Here is a 20,027-nt window from a genome sequence, read left to right as displayed (position 1 = left end):
CCCTCGACATTTTTTTTTTTTTTTTTTTTCCCCACCCCTGGGGGCAGTGATCATCTGCCCCCAGGGGTCCCTGGCGCTGTGGCCCCATGCTTTGGGGCCACGGGGGAAGGGGGCCGCTTACCTAGTAAGCAGCCCCCCTCCCCCAAGCGTCACAAAAGGATCTTCGTTTGATCCGTGACGTTGCTGCCCGCGGATCGAGGCGCCCTGCGCCCGATCCGCGGGCAGCAAAGTCACACAATGGGTACCGTTGGAAAGGGGAAGATCTCCCCTTTCCAACGATACCCGCCTCGATCTCCGGCTTGAAATACAGCCGGAGATCGAGGCGGAACAAGAAGGGCACTCACCTTCTCTCTCCAACGCAGCAGCCGAAAATGGCTGCTGCGGTGGAATTGCTTTCCGTTTCACGCCGATGTGCGTCACGCACGTCGGCGTGAAACTGAAGGAAATCCAACCCCCGGGCAGTGAGGGGGGACCTCCCCCTCACATAGCCCGGGGGTTGGATTACAGTTTTGAGCGATCCCTGCTTTGCAGGGATCGTTCAAAACAAGGTGCCGAAAAGGACGAGCTATCTCGTCCTTGGCACTGCGTGTGCACTTCCAAGGACGAGATACCTCGTCCTTGGCACTTAAAGGGTTAAAGAGTATTGTTACTGACCTGGTGAGATTGGGGGTGGTTGAAGAAATTGCAGGTAGCATGTGTAACAGCCTGATTCTTCCAGTTTACAAGAAAGGAGGCAATGAAGTACCATATCGTTTCATAATTGATCTGCGCGCATTGAACAAAGTGGTAGACCCACAATTCCCTTTGGTCCCAGATGTCACAACAATACTGACAATGATACCGGCCACTGCAGAATACTTTAGTGTAGTTGATTTGAAGAACGCGTTCTTTAGCATTCCAGTGGATAAAAGCAGTAGATAACTGTTTGCGTTCACTCTAGGAGGTCGATCATTCACATTCACACGCATTCCACAAGGATACACAGAAAGCCCGAGCATTTACAGCAGGGCACTAAAAGAACAGCTAGATATGCTAGAACTACCAACAGGTTGCGCACTCTTGCAGTACATAGATGACTTGTTACTAGCTGCTGACACAAAAGAGATCTGCAAAGAAAGTACTATATTACTATTGACACACCTAGCGACCCATGGTCACAAGGCGAGTTTGAAGAAATTCCAGTATAATCAAAAGGAGGTGTCTTATTTGGGTTACCTACTTTCGAAAGAAGGGAGAAGATTAACACCAGAACGCATAGAAAGTATTTCTAGTATGCCTATTCCAAAAACTCAAAAAGGAGTGAGAGCTGTAATAGGCATGGTCTCTTATTGTCGGCAGTGGATCAGTAATTTTGCGTTGATTGTGAAGCCGATGATAAAATTAACTAAAAAGGATGCAGTGATGCCTTTACAGTGGGATGAGGAATGTCAGAAAGCGTTTGAGCAATTGAAAGCTGCATTGTGTGCTGCGCCAGTTTTAGGCACTCCTAACTATAAAAATATCTTTAGACTATTTGTGAGTGAGAGTGAAGGATGTGCATTGGCAGTTTTGACACAGGAACAAGGTGGAAGAAATAGGCCGTGCGGCTATTATTCTTCCGCGCTGGACCCTGTAGCGCGCGCACTACCACGATGTTTGCGATCTGTTGCAGCGGCTGCTGCGTCAGTGAAACAAACGCAAGGAATGGTATTGGGGCACACTTTAATTCTGATGGTGCCACATGCCATGTACGTTCTATTAAAAAGAACACAGACGCAACACCTCACCTCTGCTAGACTAACAAGATATGAGCTCATCTTGTTTGCACCCCACATCCAAATTATGAGGTGTAGCGCATTAAATCCTGCAGAATAAATGCCACTGCCCATAGCAGAAATTGGTGACAGCGAATCACCACCCCATGATTGTTTAATGGTCACTGAAGAAGAAACAAAGGGAAGAGTTAACATGAGCGACATCCCACAGAAAGAGCCAGATGGGGAGTTATTTTGTGACGGCTCTTGTTTTAAATTACCTGATGGCACATCAACGGCCGCATATGCAATTACTACTCTAGAAAGGGTTGTGGAAAGCAGCAGAATCCCCTACAATTCGGCACAAGCCGCAGAAGTTATAGCCTTGACTAGAGCTTGTGAACTCTCTGAGAATTTGAACATGAATATTTATACTGACAGCCAGCACGCCTTTGGCGTGGTTCATAACTTTGGCTGACTCTGGTCTGGGAGGGGTTTCTTGACATCACATGGGGCCAGGATTCAGCATGGCCCTTTGATTGTACGATTGTTGTCTGCACTCACGTTTCCAAAGCGCTTAGCTATAGTAAAATGCGAGGCGCATAAAAAAGTAACATGTAAAATGGGAGAGGGAAACGCATTTGCAGACAGGATTGCGAAACAAACAGCCACTGATTTGAGTACTAGAATGATGACAGTACAGACAGAGGAAGTACCTTGTATGATAGAGAATGGAGTTGCCACAGTCAAAGAAATGCAGGCTGAGGCCACGACCGAAGAGATTCAGTAGTGGGCTGAGGGCTCTGCTAAGTTAGATTTGGAAGGATGTTGGGTGGACAAAGAGGCCAAGAACCGGATGTTGCCAAATTGTTACGTAACCGCAATGGTTACAATGGCGCATAGCCCTACCCACATTTGCGCGAAGATGATGGTACAGCATTTACAATGTAGGGAAGGGAACCGTGACTCCAGAAGGTAGTTTTGGCCCACCCTCCATGCCATTCGAGGTGATCCATTTTGATTTCATAGAAATGGAAAGGTGCCAGAACTACAAATATGTGTTAGTGGTGATTTGTGCATTTAGCAAATGGGTGGAGGCATATCCTTTAAAAGACTGTACTGCCATGTCAACGGCAAAAGTAATGTTGAAAGAGTATTTCTCCCGGTTCGGGCTGCCCTTGTCCTGTGGTCAGATAATGGCCCACACTTTGTGGGCGTAGCAGTACTACAGATCTGTGCAGGTCTACAGATAGAGAAGCGATTCCACAGTTCCAGGCATCCCAGTTCTGCCGGGCTTGTTGAGAGACATAACGGTATCTTAAAGTCAAAAATAGCTAAAATCTGTGCTGGGAGCAAGTTGAGTTGGGTGGATGCATTACCCCTAGCGCTATTGTGCATGCGCACGTCTGTGCAGGCTAAAACTGGGCTCTCCCCCTATGAAATTATAATGGGGAGACCGGCAAATGTATGGTACGCACCGCAGCCCAAAAGATTATGTGAGGTTGAGCATCTTCTGTTAAGCACGTACTGTGGCCTTTTAATGCAGAAGTTGCGTTTGATTCATCAGCAGGTGCAGGAGGCGTTACCAGTGCGATACACCGGACCGGGGCACTCGCTGGAGCCTGGAAGCTGGGTCCTGATTAAGAACTTTGAGCGGAAGACAGCATTAGCACCCAGGTGGCACGGCCCCTACTAAGTACTTTTGGCGATGCAAACGGCCACTCGAGTGGACGGTCGCAAGGCATGGATCCATGCGACACATGCCAAAAAATTCCCAGGACTGCTGACAACTTCCGACGACCAGAGAAAGGAAACGGTCTCAGAAACGAAAGAAACTGTTGCCAATCCACTGCCACAGCATCAGCCTGAGCGAGAAGTGAAAGATGAAACAAAGCCTAAGCGAGAAGTGAAACTCGAAACAGAGCCCGAGGAGGCTGCCAGAAAGGGGAAAGGGCGAAAAGTGCCCCAACGTTGCTCAGCAGAAACAACATCACTGCCGAGCGACACAAACTCTGCATTGCAAACACAAGCAGAAACAACGCATGTACCCCTTTGGCGCCCGCCAGTTTCTGAAAACGCACCAAGGCCAGAGAAAGAAACTACATCATTGCCACGGCGCTCATCGCTACCCATCATTGTGCCGCAGGCTGACACTGAGCCTGATACTGGAAGTGCAACAGCACTATTCACGGATCATACAATACCAGGAGTGAAACGGTATAATTTGCGGCCTCGGGCAAAGTGATCCACAGATCTTTGGTGCTTTTCTTTTGCCTTTAGTTTCCCTCACGGACGTAGTAGGAACCAGGGGCGTAGAGGAGAGAAGTGTGAGAGTTGTGCAAGTCGGACAATTCAAGACTCACGGCTCCTCGGTGCGCTTATAATAAAGTACATGTGTCATGAGCCAGAGCAGGACAAGCTGGACGCACATAAGTACTAAGGCTGATAGAGTACATGTGTCCTAAGCCAGAGCGGGACAAGCTGGATGCACATAGTACTCTGTCAATAAAGAATTGTTCAGAAATCGTCTGAGCAGTGGGAGAAAGAACAACTAATCTTGCTCGGAGTGGATAAGTGATCTAGGCTGTGAAAGGGTTGGCAGAATTGAACTGTGACATTTTGGTTGAACTTTTCTCACATCAAGAACGAGAGACATTTGCGACGAACTTTGCCAGCAAGATGAAGGACGATGAAGAACAAATCAAGACCAGTTTCAGCCTCCTCCTGCACCCCTGCTGAAAAAATGATAGTTTTAGAGACTGTAAATTTAGGGAAAAAGCATGGTAAAAGGAATAAGGTACCGATGTGGACATTGGTCCTGTGTTTCTTAAGTATGGTAGTACCAACAATAACAGCTATTACACTATGGTTCTTGCAGTCCGTGCACCCATTAGAAACACTTTTGCCAAAAGCAACTACTGAAAGCCCGGTTCATGTAATCACTGGTACTTTGTCCCCAATGGAAGAAAGACATAGCGAAGGATATGGCAACAATACATTGTTGCTCATCATGAACATGACCAATGCGGTTTTAAAGAAAAAAGATTGCTGGTGGGAAAGGGATAGGCTGGTATGTACAACCGTTATCGTTGGTTCATTCATGTGAAGTATCGTTGAGTGCAATGTTCTTTGGGAAATGGAACAAGAGTAATACAGGTCAGCTAGATGAGACCAATATGAATGAATTTGAGGAAGTGATCATGAGACCTGTGGGTTGTTCCATATTCCACAAAGGTTGCGTATTTTCACCAGATCCCATGAGTAAAAATACACGAAAGACAACAAGACTAGATAGATTACATAGGCAGAATAGACCGACTCTGCCAACAGAAGAAACATCAGTAATGACATTTCGAATGAGGGATGAAAGGAATAAAGATGCTGTGCCCCCTGCTTATACAGTGGATCACAGCCCCAAAACTGCTCCCCTATGTTTAAAGAAAAAGGTTCCTATAAAGTAGGAACGTTTAGCAGCTGCCTGAACAAAGTGGTTTTAAAGCACGAAATAGAACCCGTGTACGCAGGGGACCCTGTTTACTTTATATGTGGGGAAAAAGCATATACATGGTTACCTAGGAACTGGGGAGGTACATCCTACCTAGGTCTACTGTTTCCAGGAGTGTTCCTCTTGGAGACAGCAGAAGTAGCCAGACGAACAAAAAGTAGAACTCAAAGGAGTAGTGAAGATGGAATGATAGCAATAGATATAGCCAAATCGTTTATACCATTCTTGGCCCAAATAGAAAATTCCTATAATATAAGAAAACTGTCTAGAATATTAAAAATACAATAGATTCAACAACTGATATTTTATTGAATATGACGTTAGAAGAGAAAGGAATAAGACTAATGGCACTACAAAACAGAATGGCTCTTGACATAATATTAGTTGACCGTGGGGGAGTTTGCAAACTCGTAAAAACTGCATGCTGTGTGTTTATAGATGATTACTCCCCTACGATATTTAAAGCAATCCGGAAATTACATGTCCTAAGTTCCACACTCTCTACTGAAGAAGTGGGTTAGGGGATAGGATCCTGGCTGTGGGGACTATTGCGGTCCTGGGGATGGAAGCTAATATCGATACTAATGGTGGTACTTGGTATATTCATAACATGTTGCTGTTGCATACAAAGCCTACCAATAGTTTGCACTAAGACAACTGAGGGATGTACTGTTAGGCAGAAACCTGTGCAGTTCCCTTAGGGACCACTGCAAAAGATTTAAAACTACAGGTGTTGGCAGTAAACCCACTTGGTAGCAGTCCGTACCACCCAGATTTACCTGGTAGCTGTGGTTGAGCAGTCAGACTTCCCTCAAGAAGAGTTAGGTAGTATGCAAAGTATACACAGTAGGCACTCAGATACAAAAATACAAGCAAACACTGACCAGAGCTTTGGTATCAAAGTATATAATTATTTATTTAAAAACACACAGTTTGAAACACTCCAGCACTCTTATTGTAAAATATTCTAAACACAGTTACTAGAGTAATATATACACTCCTTTTCCCTTATCAGATAAGTCACAGTAAAACACCACTTATTTTCATACAGAGGTGAGCGCTTAACTAGATTACACTCCAATAAGTTTGTGATAAAGGGAGGGAAAAAGACAGAATATGGAAAGGTACACCACTCTAAGATTCAGGAACACTATAAGCAAGGCAGCAGAGCAAAAGTCACTGGTGAGCCAAAGTCCAAAGGCTGGGCCCACTCTTAGAGAGAGCAGAGCACAAATGCGCCCAAGATCACACAGTTACACTAGGCTTAGAAAGTCTTGCAGAGGGTTCAAAAAGAGTTTAGAGAGGCTTTAGGAAAGTTTAGCCAGGGTGTCCCAGGCTAACCCAGGTTCGAAAGCCGGGGGCTAAATCTACCCCGTACAGTCGGTAGCAAGGGAAGCCAGGCGGGACACGGTACCTTAAGTGGGAAGGATCCTCCAGCGGTGGCAGTTGTTCCTGGTAGTGGGTCGTCGTCCAGGGGAAGAGAAGATCTCGACTTGGAGGAAAGATGAAGGTCGTTGCACTACCAGGGCAGAAACCAGCCGCAGAGTTTTCCGGTTAAAGGTGGTACCTTTGTTTCACAGTCTTGGTAAAACGTGGTATCCCGGTTGCCGGGGTGCTTGGCATGGGCAAGGCGGCCACGTCGGGAAAGTGAAAAGACGGTGTAACTGGTTATCCCCACCAGTCAAAGGAAGAAGACTCTCCGGCGGGAGATCTCCTCTGTCGTTGGAAAAAGTGGTGAGGCAGTCCAGCAGGGCTCCACCGGTAGTGGTGTCGTGGCAGGTCGGCTCAGCTTCTCCCTCGTCGGATTCTTAGGTCCTGTGGCGACTTCTGAAGTTCCAGTCCCCAAAGCCCTGCTTTTATGCAGAAAACCCCCATTCACTCAGCCTAGCTGTCACTCAAACATGCTAAATGGTGAGCCGGCCGGCTCACCACTTGGGCCAATCAGGATGGAATGCGACTTCAGTTGCCTAGGCAACTCAGTCCAGGGTGCCTAAATTTCCTTCCACCCCTCCTAAGTACCCCAGACAGAGTGGCACCACTTTGGAGGGCTTCTGTGGAGAAGCCCGCCAAAAAGTGGAACAAAGGGCTCGACTTGGGTTGGAGTCACAGAAGAGAACACAAACGCCATTTTAGAATCAAGTTTTGGCAAAAAATACCAACCGGAGAATTAATATTAATTAAATAAACCGGCGGTATGTTCGAGGCTACCGTAGATAATTAAATAAAGATAGTAGCCTAAAACAATGGGAAATCCCATAGGAAAATATTCGCGGTTGAATATAAAAAGTAGTATCCACTGCCACCAGCCAAAACTCGTTCAGGGGGGACGGAGACGTGCCTCCTCGACTAACAGACCCCGGGGCAATTGAATTGCCCCAGCCAGTACGTCCACAATATGATTGTTTGTACGGGTTCTGTTCAGAATTTAAGACTAGTAAAGTCAATGGTGACTTTACATGCCCTGGGAGACAGTAGTCAGTCCCAGGGTATGGAGGCTATACTGGGGGGTCACTATGACACCCCTGTGTTACTGCACGGAGGGTGCTGTGTAACACACATCACAAAAACACATGAAGCCCTATGGAGTAAAAGACTCCATAGCCCATTAAACACATCTAGATTCAAAGAAACACACTCAAATCATGCCCAAGAGTGAGGGTAAAAGAGTCTCACTCTTGGCAGGAGAAAAAAATAAACCCCGAAAATCCAGCAAAGCTTGCGGGAGACTCACTAGGTTAGGAAATTCAGCCTAAACAGAGAATTCTCCCTAACACTTGCCCCCCCAGACTAAGGGACAGGAGGATTTAATCCACTCCTGAATGAACCTCATACCTCTAGTCGATGACATACATCCTAGAGAGTCCATCAGCATTTTGGTGGTGCCACCTTGACCTAGGTTCTATGGTCAACTCAAAGGTTTTCCTTTGTAAGCTAAAGGACCTACAAATCCTTTGAGGAACATCAGTCTTTTTGAAACTGTAGGGGATTTGGTTTACCAGTCCCTCAGAAGTTGGTACAACTTCTGAATCTGTGTTAGGCTTTTTCAAGGGGTCCTTATAAAGGATTCCCTTAGATCTAGAGTGGCCTCCAAGGTTCCTCACCACCTCTCTTGTGGGAGCAGGTTGGGTCTTAGGCCTCTTGGTTGGAGGGGTTGGGGTTAGGCAATGTACCTGCTTCCCCTTCCTCTTAGATCTAACCTTACCTACTTTAGGAGTTTCCCCCCTAATACTAGGATTTGAGTTGGAGTCTTCAGTAGAAGGTCCAACAGTCTGAAGGTTTTTGGCCTTAGACTTTTCTTTCCTGGTTTTCCACCAGCATTGAGAATTACCAGTTCTCTTAGGCCTAGGTAGGGGCCCAGTAGGTCTATCCACCTCTTCCTCAGAAGCAGGGGGAGTCACAGACTCTGAAACTGGGGGAACAATGATGGAGCTTGGTTGGGGCTCCCATTTCCCTAATGTATTAGCCTGAAATGTGCCTGGGTTAGAGGTCACCTTACTAACCCCAGGGCTTGTAGTGGGGGTCTCGGTAGAGGTTCCCACAGGCTTAGAGGGGTCCCTTAAGGTGGCCTCTCTAGCCAATTTGGTTAGGTTCTGGGTCTCCATACTGGGAGGCCTGGGGGTATGTGACACTACTTCTAGAGTTCTCAGGTCATTCCCCAAAAGGACCTTCCTAGGCACCTCAGTCTGAACACTGACAGGGATCCTCACTGTCATGTTGTTACACTGAATGAGGGCTGGTAGAATAGCAACCATCTGGACAGGGCCTCCAGACATTTTAGTGGGACCTTTGGGTGCTTTTGCCACATCCTCAGGTTGAAAGAAGCTTTCATCCACTACTGTTCTGCTGGCCCCAGTGTCACTCCTGGCAGGAGTATCCTGGCCATTGACAAGAACACTGTCCACATAATACACCTTAGAGTTAACAGGTAGGGAGTTATACACAACCCTATTCTGGGGACTAACCAGACCCATAGGCTCTAAGTTTACAGTTGCTTGAAGACCCAAGGGTTCTTCAGCAAAGAGTTCAAAGTGGGCACTAGCCATCAGTACTTCATCCTCAGGAGTGAAGGCTAAGGAGACTGTGCTGATCCCTGCAAGTGTACCCTTGCATCTGGGATCCACTTTGATATGGTCAGTAGCCTTACAGATATAGCATTGTCCAAATGCTCTCTGAAAGGGTGGCTTGTTCTGACCTCCTTCTGGTTGTTGACCAGAAGGTACACTAGCCTTATTCGGTTTACCCTGGGGCTTACCCAGGTTATTTTGTTGTTTGTGGCCCTCTTTGGTATGGGAGGTATTAGAATTCTCTGGATTCACTTTAGGTGGCTGCTTTCCCTCATCCTTTTTCTGAGTGACCCCTGAATCCTTGTGAGTGGCCCTGTTGGCAACCCACAAGTCAGCAGCCTTAGCTAGTTTTCTGGAATCTAATTCCTTTGAATCAGCCAAGTGCTGTCTGATCTCAGGAGAGCAGGCATCATAAATTGACTCCAACATAAAAAGATTTTTCATACCTTCATAAGTGTTCACCTTGTAACCCTTAATCCATCCCTCTAAGTTTTTCAAACATTCACTCACCCAGGTAGCCCAAGGGGTACCATCATTCATTTTGAGGGTCCTAAACCTCTGAAAGATACTGGGAAAGGGTCTTCCCAAATCTAGCTATCAGAGCTAGTTTCACACATTCATACTCTTTCCTATCCTCCTCCCCCAACTCCATTACCACATCAGTTGCAACAGGGGTGTGATGCTGGAAATGCATCGGAGGGACAGGGCCTCCGTATCCTTGTCCTTTTTCTGTGCTTATCGTGTGTTCTGTCGTGTTTTCCGCGCAGAAGTCCATGCGGGACTCCTGGCGGTGCAGCTCTCTCTTTTGGTTTGGTGAACAGACCCATGGGATACCCTTATGGCACCCCTGGGTAGGGGTGCAACCCTGTGCCCCTAGTGTATGTTTTTGGGCACCCGTGGGTGGCCCACAGAGCTGGGTATGGGCTGGTGGCAGCTACATGCTGAATTTGACAGGTGCGCTGGGTATCCGCCATTTTAGGGTACCCCGGCCCTGCCATTGGAATCAGTTGATTCCTGATAGGAAACAAGATGGCCCCGGTGGCCTCTTGCTTTCTATCGCCTGATACCTTGTTTTCCCAAAGTCCTGGGAAGCCCTGACTCTGTCCCTTCCCCCTGACTGGCTGTTGGGTGGAAGTTCCGTATATGGTGTTGTTGTGAAGGCCCAGCTAGACTTACTGGAGCCTTCCCGCTGACTGTATGTTGTGGGTACCGCCTGTGGGTGGGACCTGGGTGAATGGGGAGTGTGACCAATATGCACTCCGTGTTGTGGCTGTCTGGTTTCTGCCAGGAGAGACAAAGACTGAGACAGCCCTGCCCGAAACTGGACTGAATGCAGTATGTAGAGTTGAATGGCTGAGTACTTGTCTCAATCCACATTCCTTGTTGTGAGTGTCTGAGCGGGAGAAGAGTGGCCTGAATGCCCTGCGTGCCTGATTGGCTGACCGACTGCATGAATGCCCTTCTGTACGATTGGCTGCTGAGTGTGTGCCAGCAGCGTGGATGAGAGACCAAATAGTATATCTGGGGACCTCTCACCACTGGAAATTGTTCAGAAGCTGAAGTCCACTACGACGAGTAACTGGAGTAACTGACGCTTGACCTTGAGGCCCTGCTGGAGGAGAAGGATTGCCGTGGCTCTCCTTCACGATCTAAAGGCTGCTGTGTCTCCAAGGACTGACCCAGAGAGGACCTGGTAAGGCGCCCTCTTCCCGAGCTACGAGGGACCATCGTGCACAGCTGACCTTTGCCAACGCTCCCTGGTAGACAGACCTACGACAGGCTGCCGACCCGATACGGGGACTGCTGAGGAATCCCAAAGCGAAGCACCCGGACTGTTGTCCGCCACTGTCGACGACCGCCGTCGCCGACCGGAGCCGCCGTGCTCCCGTTTGCCTAAGAACTTCAACTTGATCAACGGACGCTCTCGTCTGCATCGCCGTGCCGTCTCCTGTGGGAGAAGGCCTGACCGTCGACGCGCCGAGGAGTATCCACCGGTGGGTTTCCCGCCACCCAAAGACCGCAGGGACGCCGACGACTCGACGCCCTTGCTGGGCCACAGTTCTTCCTCATCTCTTTGCGGTCCAGAACTATCGTCACCGAGGTGCCCCGCACGCCTCTTCCTTGCAGGACGCCAACGCTCTGTCGTCGACGAGCACCGCTCGGATCAAAGCCTGCTGCCTCATCGACGTCGTTCTACCCGGTTCACGGTCGGACGTTCGGCGCCCCGTGTCTCCCGCTTGAAAGGGGCGACACTCAAGAAGGGCCGCCGATTCCCCGACACCGAACCCCGAGTCCGCGACGCCTCTCGACGATCCGTGGCTCCTGCCTTAAAGGGAGTCACTCCAGAAGGATCGGTCGACGCCTCGCCGACGAACTCTACTCCACCAGGTACATTGGGGGGGTAAAACATTGTGGGAGAGAACGAGACTCTTGAACAATATATGGACTGGGCTTGTTTTATATATCGTTATTTTACAGGTTGCCCAGGTGGGGGGATCTCCACTCAGAGCTGTGTCCCGTAGCAAGGACCAGTCGTCTGCCTATTGTTTCATCCGTCTGCTTTCTCTCTTCTCTCTATTGCTGGTTTCATTGCTATTGATCCGTGTGGCATTTTCACAGCCTTGTTGAATGCACTCTAATCGAATATTAGTGGTACCACTGTAGAAATTGTAGATATTTACCATTGTTGATTTTCCGGAGCACAAAGTGCGTTATTGTGATAAGTGTACATAACCTTTGAATATTAATTATATAAAGACTGTGTTTTCAGTAATACAGTGTGTGGACATTCCTTTGTGGGGGCTTGGGGATACACTGTACTTAAGAACCAGCCCGCATCACCTCCTGAGAAGCTAGGCCTTGATTGCTCGACCAGCGTTACCATATCAGAGAATCTCGGCTGGGGTCCTCTGTGCCTTTCCTCTGCCATATAGAGAGCGGAAGTACAGACCCCCCCCACCTCGTCCTGACAAGCTTGGTGGCAGCGGTGGGATGCTTATGGTTTTAAGAATCAGTGTATAACCGTGCCACTTACAAAATATCTGCACTTTATTGAATTAAGGTTTAGGTGTGTTCCAAATAACTGCATTACAAGCAATGGAGACCATTGCGAATGGTAAATTGACTCGGATGAGCTTAGAGGCTCTCCAGAGTGCTTGTGAAGCCAGGGAGTTAGACTTTGTGGATAAGTCTAGGGCTGAGCTGATAGCTGCCCTGGTGGACTACCAGACTGATGGTGAAACTCTTGATGAAGGGGGGGATGCAACCCGTGAGGACTCTGCCCCTGGGGTTGTCGCTGAATCTGTTTCTGGGAATGCCGCCATTCCTGCTGCCTCTGTTCCGAACCCCAGCAATTCCATGGAACTTGAGTTATTAAGGATGAAGTTAGCCTTTGAATATCGCAAGTTGGAAATCGATGCTGAACTTAAGAAAGAGGAGCTGGCACAGCAAGTGGAACTCAAGAATAGGGATCTTGCGCTCAAAGATAAGGACACTGAATGTCAGAGAATCCAGTTAGAGAAAGCTCGAGTGGAGGCTTCAGCTAAACCAATTGAGAGTGGCAGGTCCCCAGCCACCAAGTTTATGAAAGATTTGGTTGGTGTGTTTTTGGAGGGTTCAGATATCCTCCAATGGATTGAAGCGTTTGAAATGGCTTGTGCGATTCATGATGTTGATAAAAGAGATTGGGCTAAGTGTTTGTTAAGTAGATTACCTCAAACTGGATATGACTGTATTCTGAAGCTGAGTGTGGAAGAAAGGGGTCAGTATGAGTGTATGAAGTCTGCTTTAATTGCCAAGTTTGGCAAGACACCTACCCAATATCTTAAAAGGTTCAGGGATTTTAAGAAACGAGAGAATGTGTCTTGGGTTGACTGGGTGAGTGCTGCGCACATGAACATGATGGGGTGGATTGATGGGTACAAGGTGAAAACTTTTGCTGAATTATCCCACCTATTGTTTTTTGAGCATTTTTCTGAAGCCTGTTCGCCGGAGCTGCGTCAGTATGTTGCTGACCAGAACATTTTGGACCCCTTTAAGCTGGCTAGGTTGGCTGACAAGTGGGTCTCCCACCGGGTGTCCCCTAAGGACTCCAGTGGGAAGGACAAGGATAAAGAGAAGGGGGCCTCTCAGAAAGCTGAGGAGTCCCCCAAGCAGTCACAGTCGAATAAAACAAAACCTTCCTCTCCTAAGAACCAAAAATCTAGTGGGGATAAATCCTCTGTGGGTGGGAATAAGAGTAGTGGTCCACCTGCTGCAAAGCAGGCTCCCAGTGGTTCCAGTACCGTACCTCGCACTCCTAGCACTTGTTGGGATTGTGGGGCTCTGGATCACCGAAGGGGTGACTCCAAGTGTAAAGGTAAGGCACTTGGAGTACAGGCTGTCAGCCTGACCTACCCTTACCCCGTGTCCGAGGTGGAGGCCACCGTCATCCCCTCCTCTACCGGAATCACATTTGGTGCTCCAGTAGAGATTTCCTTAGTGTCCCTTGGGGCCTGGGACCAGTACGCAGAAGTACTGGCGACTATCCCGCAGAACACCCGTAGGTTTTTGAGAAGTGTCCTCGTGAATGGCCAGCCTTCTACTGGTTTGAGAGACACTGGGGCAAGCATGACAGTGGTGGACAGGACCCTGCTCAAGCCGGAGGACTATGTAAGTGCTCCTCTGAGAACCACCAGGTTAGCTGGTGGGCCTCCCAAATTATCGCCTGTAGCCTTAGTCACACTCATGATTGGAGACAAGACAGCAAAGCTTCCTGTCCTGGTTCAGGACAATGTCCCTGCTAACATTCTGTTAGGTAATGATCTAGTAGAGTTGGGGTTGATCTCGGATGGTCTTCCCATGACTGCTGCTGCGGTCACTAGGTCACAGGTGACACCGGGTCTGGCTGTGAGTCAGGTACCCGAGCCAAAGGCGAGGCCTAAGGCACGAAGAAGGCGGAAGACCAAGAAGGCCACCTCTGTGGGAGGAACACCTTCTCTTCCTGCTGTTCCGACAGCACCCATTGGGATCCAGGCTCCGGACGGGCTGGGTCCAGTGGAAAACCCGGACTCAACTCCTGTGGGAGAAGAGACAGAAGACTCTCCTGTGGGAGAGGTTCTCAACCCGGAGGATCATCCCGACCTTCAATGCTTGTTAGCTGAAGGGGGACCCTCCCGGGCGGACTTCTGTAAAGGGCAGAGAGAGTGTCCCTCTCTCGAGGGTCTGCGGATGCAGGCCCTGTCCCAGGCACAAGGTGAAGTGCCTAGGACATTCAAGATTTATTGGGAGGGTGAGCTCCTTGTTAGTGAGCCCACTAAGCCTGAACCTGGTGCCCTCAAGAGGTTGGTGGTACCCCAGGTTTACAGGCCCTTCCTACTGCAGTTGGCGCATGAGGTGCCCTTGGCTGGTCATCTTGGTACCAAGAAGACTAAGCACAGGCTCTCTGCCCACTTCTACTGGCCTCGGATGGGCGTGGAAGTGGAGTCCCACTGCCGGACCTGCCCCACTTGTCAGTTGTCTGGCAAGACTGGAGGCAGGGTCATTGCCCCACTGCAGCCATTGCCAGTGGTCGGCACACCGTTTGAGAGGGTGGGCATCGACATTGTCGGTCCCCTGGACCCTCCCACTTCAGGTGGACATCGGTTCATCCTGATCTTGGTTGATCATGCCACCAGGTACCCTGAGGCTATACCCCTTCGGACTATTACGGCCACGGTGGTTGCCCGGGCTCTCCTGGGCATTTTTACCCGTGTTGGATTCCCCAAGGAAGTTGTCTCCGACCGAGGATCCAACTTCATGTCGAGTTACATGAAGACCATGTGGAAAGAGTGCGGGGTAACCTACAAGTTCTCCACCTCTTACCACCCCCAGACCAATGGTCTGGTTGAGAGATTTAACAAAACTCTCAAGGGCATGCTAGGTGCTTTGGAAGAGCCCCTACGGAGGAAATGGGATCTCCTCCTGCCATGCCTGCTGTTTGCTTACAGAGAGGTACCGCAAGAGGGTGTTGGTTTCAGCCCCTTTGAGTTACTCTTTGGACATCCCGTGAGGGGGCCCCTCGCCTTGATCCGAGAAGGCTTGGAAGCCACCCCTCCAGGTCCCGCCAAGCAAGTGGGGGACTATGTGTTAGGCCTCAGACGGAGGATGACACAGATGATGGGTCAGGCAACAGCAAATCTCAAGGCCAGCCAAGAACTGAATAAGTATTGGCATGACCTTAAAGCTTCGCAGGTCGATTGGACTCCGGGACAGGAAGTCCTCGTGATGGAGCCTACCAAGCCTAGGGCTTTGGCAGACAAGTGGACTGGACCCTTCAGGATAATCTCCAAGATGGGCGAAGTCAATTATCTGGTTGACCTGGGTGCCTCCGGGGTAGCCCCTCAGGTATTCCATGTCAACAGGCTCAAGCCTTTCCACCGGCGGGCAGAAGTCTCATGTCTCTTGCTAGCTTCAGGGCAAGAAGAGGATGAGAGTGAGCCCCTTCCTGATTTGCTGCATAGCAACCCTCAGGATGGCTCAGTGGAGGGAGTACAGCTCTCTCCCGATTTGACAACAGAGCAGCAGAGGGCCTGCCGGGCTTTGCTCCAGCAGTATGCCTCTCTGTTTTCGCTGACACCGGGCCTTACACCTTGGTGTAGGCATGAAATTGACACTGGTGACAGCGTGCCTGTCAAGAGCAGGTGCTACCGTATGTCAGATACCGTTAAGAACCACATCCAGGCTGAGGTCGCCAAGATGTTGGATCTGGGTGTAATTGAACCCTCAACCAGTCCCTGGTCCAGTCCAGTGGTCCTTGTCCCCAAGGCAAGTTCCCAGGCGGGTACCAAAGATTGGAGGTTCTGTGTGGACTACCGAGGAGTCAATGCCGTCACCAAAACTGACGCGCACCCATTGCCCCGGGCTGATGAGCTCGTGGACACCATAGGTGCTGCCAAATTTGTGAGCACCTTTGACCTCACCTCAGGCTATTGGCAAATAGCTCTGACGGACCATGCCAAGGAAAAGACGGCATTCTCCACACCAGAGGGACTCTACCAGTTTAGGGTCATGCCTTTTGGGTTGAAGAATGCCCCTGCCACTTTCCAGAGGTTGGTCAATCATGCGCTCAGTGGGCTGGAGGCCTTTTGTGTGGCCTACCTAGACGACATCGCCGTCTACAGTTCCACCTGGGAAGCGCATTTGACACACCTGGATAAAGTGTTGCAGGCCTTGAAAAGGGCTAACCTCACTATCAAGGCTACCAAGTGCCAGATAGCTCAGGGGAAAGTTACCTATCTTGGTCATGAGGTAGGAGGGGGTCAAATCCAGCCTCTTTCCAGTAAGGTACAGGACGTACAGGACTGGGAGACTCCCACTACTCAAACCCAGGTGAGAGCCTTTTTGGGCCTCACTGGGTATTATCGCAATTTCATGGCGGACTATGGGACCATAGCCGCACCACTGACAGCTCTGACTTCACCCAAACAGCCTAGGAAGGTTAATTGGACTGAAGACTGTCAGAGGGCCTTTGATGGCTTGAAAGAAAGTCTGTGCAGGGCACCCGTGTTGTGTGCACCTGATTACAGCCGACCCTTTATCGTCCAGACGGATGCCTGCGACACCGGAATTGGAGCTGTCTTGTCCCAGTTAGATGACAAAGGGAGAGAACATCCTATCATATTCATCAGTAGACAACTCAAGGGTAGAGAACTTAGGTGGGCTACTGTTGAAAAGGAATGTTTTAGTATAGTTTGGAGCCTTAGGCGTTTTAGGCCCTACCTTACGGGGTCCACCTTCAAGGTCCAAACAGATCATAAGCCCCTGAAATGGCTTATGCAGATGAAGGGTGAAAATCCGAAACTGCTCAGGTGGTCCATTAGCCTGCAAGGGCTAGACTTCACCATAGAGCACAGACCAGGGAAGAGTCACGATAATGCAGATGGCCTTTCCAGAAGGTATGTTGACCGTCTGGATGAGGGTGTCTATCCCGTGGGAGATTAGGCACCCTAACCTCAGTCTGGGGGGGGCGACTGTGATGCTGGAAATGCATCGGAGGGACAGGGCCTCCGTATCCTTGTCCTTTTTCTGTGCTTATCGTGTGTTCTGTCGTGTTTTCCGCGCAGAAGTCCATGCGGGACTCCTGGCGGTGCAGCTCTCTCTTTTGGTTTGGTGAACAGACCCATGGGATACCCTTATGGCACCCCTGGGTAGGGGTGCAACCCTGTGCCCCTAGTGTATGTTTTTGGGCACCCGTGGGTGGCCCACAGAGCTGGGTATGGGCTGGTGGCAGCTACATGCTGAATTTGACAGGTGCGCTGGGTATCCGCCATTTTAGGGTACCCCGGCCCTGCCATTGGAATCAGTTGATTCCTGATAGGAAACAAGATGGCCCCGGTGGCCTCTTGCTTTCTATCGCCTGATACCTTGTTTTCCCAAAGTCCTGGGAAGCCCTGACTCTGTCCCTTCCCCCTGACTGGCTGTTGGGTGGAAGTTCCGTATATGGTGTTGTTGTGAAGGCCCAGCTAGACTTACTGGAGCCTTCCCGCTGACTGTATGTTGTGGGTACCGCCTGTGGGTGGGACCTGGGTGAATGGGGAGTGTGACCAATATGCACTCCGTGTTGTGGCTGTCTGGTTTCTGCCAGGAGAGACAAAGACTGAGACAGCCCTGCCCGAAACTGGACTGAATGCAGTATGTAGAGTTGAATGGCTGAGTACTTGTCTCAATCCACATTCCTTGTTGTGAGTGTCTGAGCGGGAGAAGAGTGGCCTGAATGCCCTGCGTGCCTGATTGGCTGACCGACTGCATGAATGCCCTTCTGTACGATTGGCTGCTGAGTGTGTGCCAGCAGCGTGGATGAGAGACCAAATAGTATATCTGGGGACCTCTCACCACTGGAAATTGTTCAGAAGCTGAAGTCCACTACGACGAGTAACTGGAGTAACTGACGCTTGACCTTGAGGCCCTGCTGGAGGAGAAGGATTGCCGTGGCTCTCCTTCACGATCTAAAGGCTGCTGTGTCTCCAAGGACTGACCCAGAGAGGACCTGGTAAGGCGCCCTCTTCCCGAGCTACGAGGGACCATCGTGCACAGCTGACCTTTGCCAACGCTCCCTGGTAGACAGACCTACGACAGGCTGCCGACCCGATACGGGGACTGCTGAGGAATCCCAAAGCGAAGCACCCGGACTGTTGTCCGCCACTGTCGACGACCGCCGTCGCCGACCGGAGCCGCCGTGCTCCCGTTTGCCTAAGAACTTCAACTTGATCAACGGACGCTCTCGTCTGCATCGCCGTGCCGTCTCCTGTGGGAGAAGGCCTGACCGTCGACGCGCCGAGGAGTATCCACCGGTGGGTTTCCCGCCACCCAAAGACCGCAGGGACGCCGACGACTCGACGCCCTTGCTGGGCCACAGTTCTTCCTCATCTCTTTGCGGTCCAGAACTATCGTCACCGAGGTGCCCCGCACGCCTCTTCCTTGCAGGACGCCAACGCTCTGTCGTCGACGAGCACCGCTCGGATCAAAGCCTGCTGCCTCATCGACGTCGTTCTACCCGGTTCACGGTCGGACGTTCGGCGCCCCGTGTCTCCCGCTTGAAAGGGGCGACACTCAAGAAGGGCCGCCGATTCCCCGACACCGAACCCCGAGTCCGCGACGCCTCTCGACGATCCGTGGCTCCTGCCTTAAAGGGAGTCACTCCAGAAGGATCGGTCGACGCCTCGCCGACGAACTCTACTCCACCAGGTACATTGGGGGGGTAAAACATTGTGGGAGAGAACGAGACTCTTGAACAATATATGGACTGGGCTTGTTTTATATATCGTTATTTTACAGGTTGCCCAGGTGGGGGGATCTCCACTCAGAGCTGTGTCCCGTAGCAAGGACCAGTCGTCTGCCTATTGTTTCATCCGTCTGCTTTCTCTCTTCTCTCTAGTGCTGGTTTCATTGCTATTGATCCGTGTGGCATTTTCACAGCCTTGTTGAATGCACTCTAATCGAATATTAGTGGTACCACTGTAGAAATTGTAGATATTTACCATTGTTGATTTTCCGGAGCACAAAGTGCGTTATTGTGATAAGTGTACATAACCTTTGAATATTAATTATATAAAGACTGTGTTTTCAGTAATACAGTGTGTGGACATTCCTTTGTGGGGGCTTGGGGATACACTGTACTTAAGAACCAGCCCGCATCACCTCCTGAGAAGCTAGGCCTTGATTGCTCGACCAGCGTTACCATATCAGAGAATCTCGGCTGGGGTCCTCTGTGCCTTTCCTCTGCCATATAGAGAGCGGAAGTACAGACCCCCCCCACCTCGTCCTGACAAGGGGGAAGTCTAGAGAACAACCAGGTGAGTAAGTCATTTCCTGTGATGTTCTGGAGCCCATGATTATATTCAAACAGAGATAACCAATCCAACACATCCAATTTAGGCTCATACATACCAATCAATTCTTTAGGCATCCGGGGTCTTTTAGGACTGGAACTTCTAGAGGAGCCAGAGAGAGAAGCATTTTCAACAGATAATTTCTTCATTTCTAGCTCATGCTTGAGCTCCATTTCCCTTAGCCTTAGTTCTTGATTCAGTTCCTGGTGTCTCTGTTCAGCCAGGGTATTCAGTCTCTTGAACTCTAGTTCAAGTTTCATTTTCTCTAATTCAAGATATTGAGGACTAAGGGCCTCATTAGGACCCAGGCGGTAAGGGGTTTACGGCGGCGTAAACAGCGCCGACCCTTACCGCCTGATTCCGAGGTCCCTTAGCGCCA

The sequence above is a fragment of the Ambystoma mexicanum genome, chromosome 2q (assembly GCF_040938575.1).
Source record: "Ambystoma mexicanum isolate Mex_15411 chromosome 2q, UKY_AmexF1_1, whole genome shotgun sequence".
NCBI lineage: Eukaryota > Metazoa > Chordata > Amphibia > Caudata > Ambystomatidae > Ambystoma > Ambystoma mexicanum.
Note: the sequence above shows the minus strand (reverse complement) of the source record.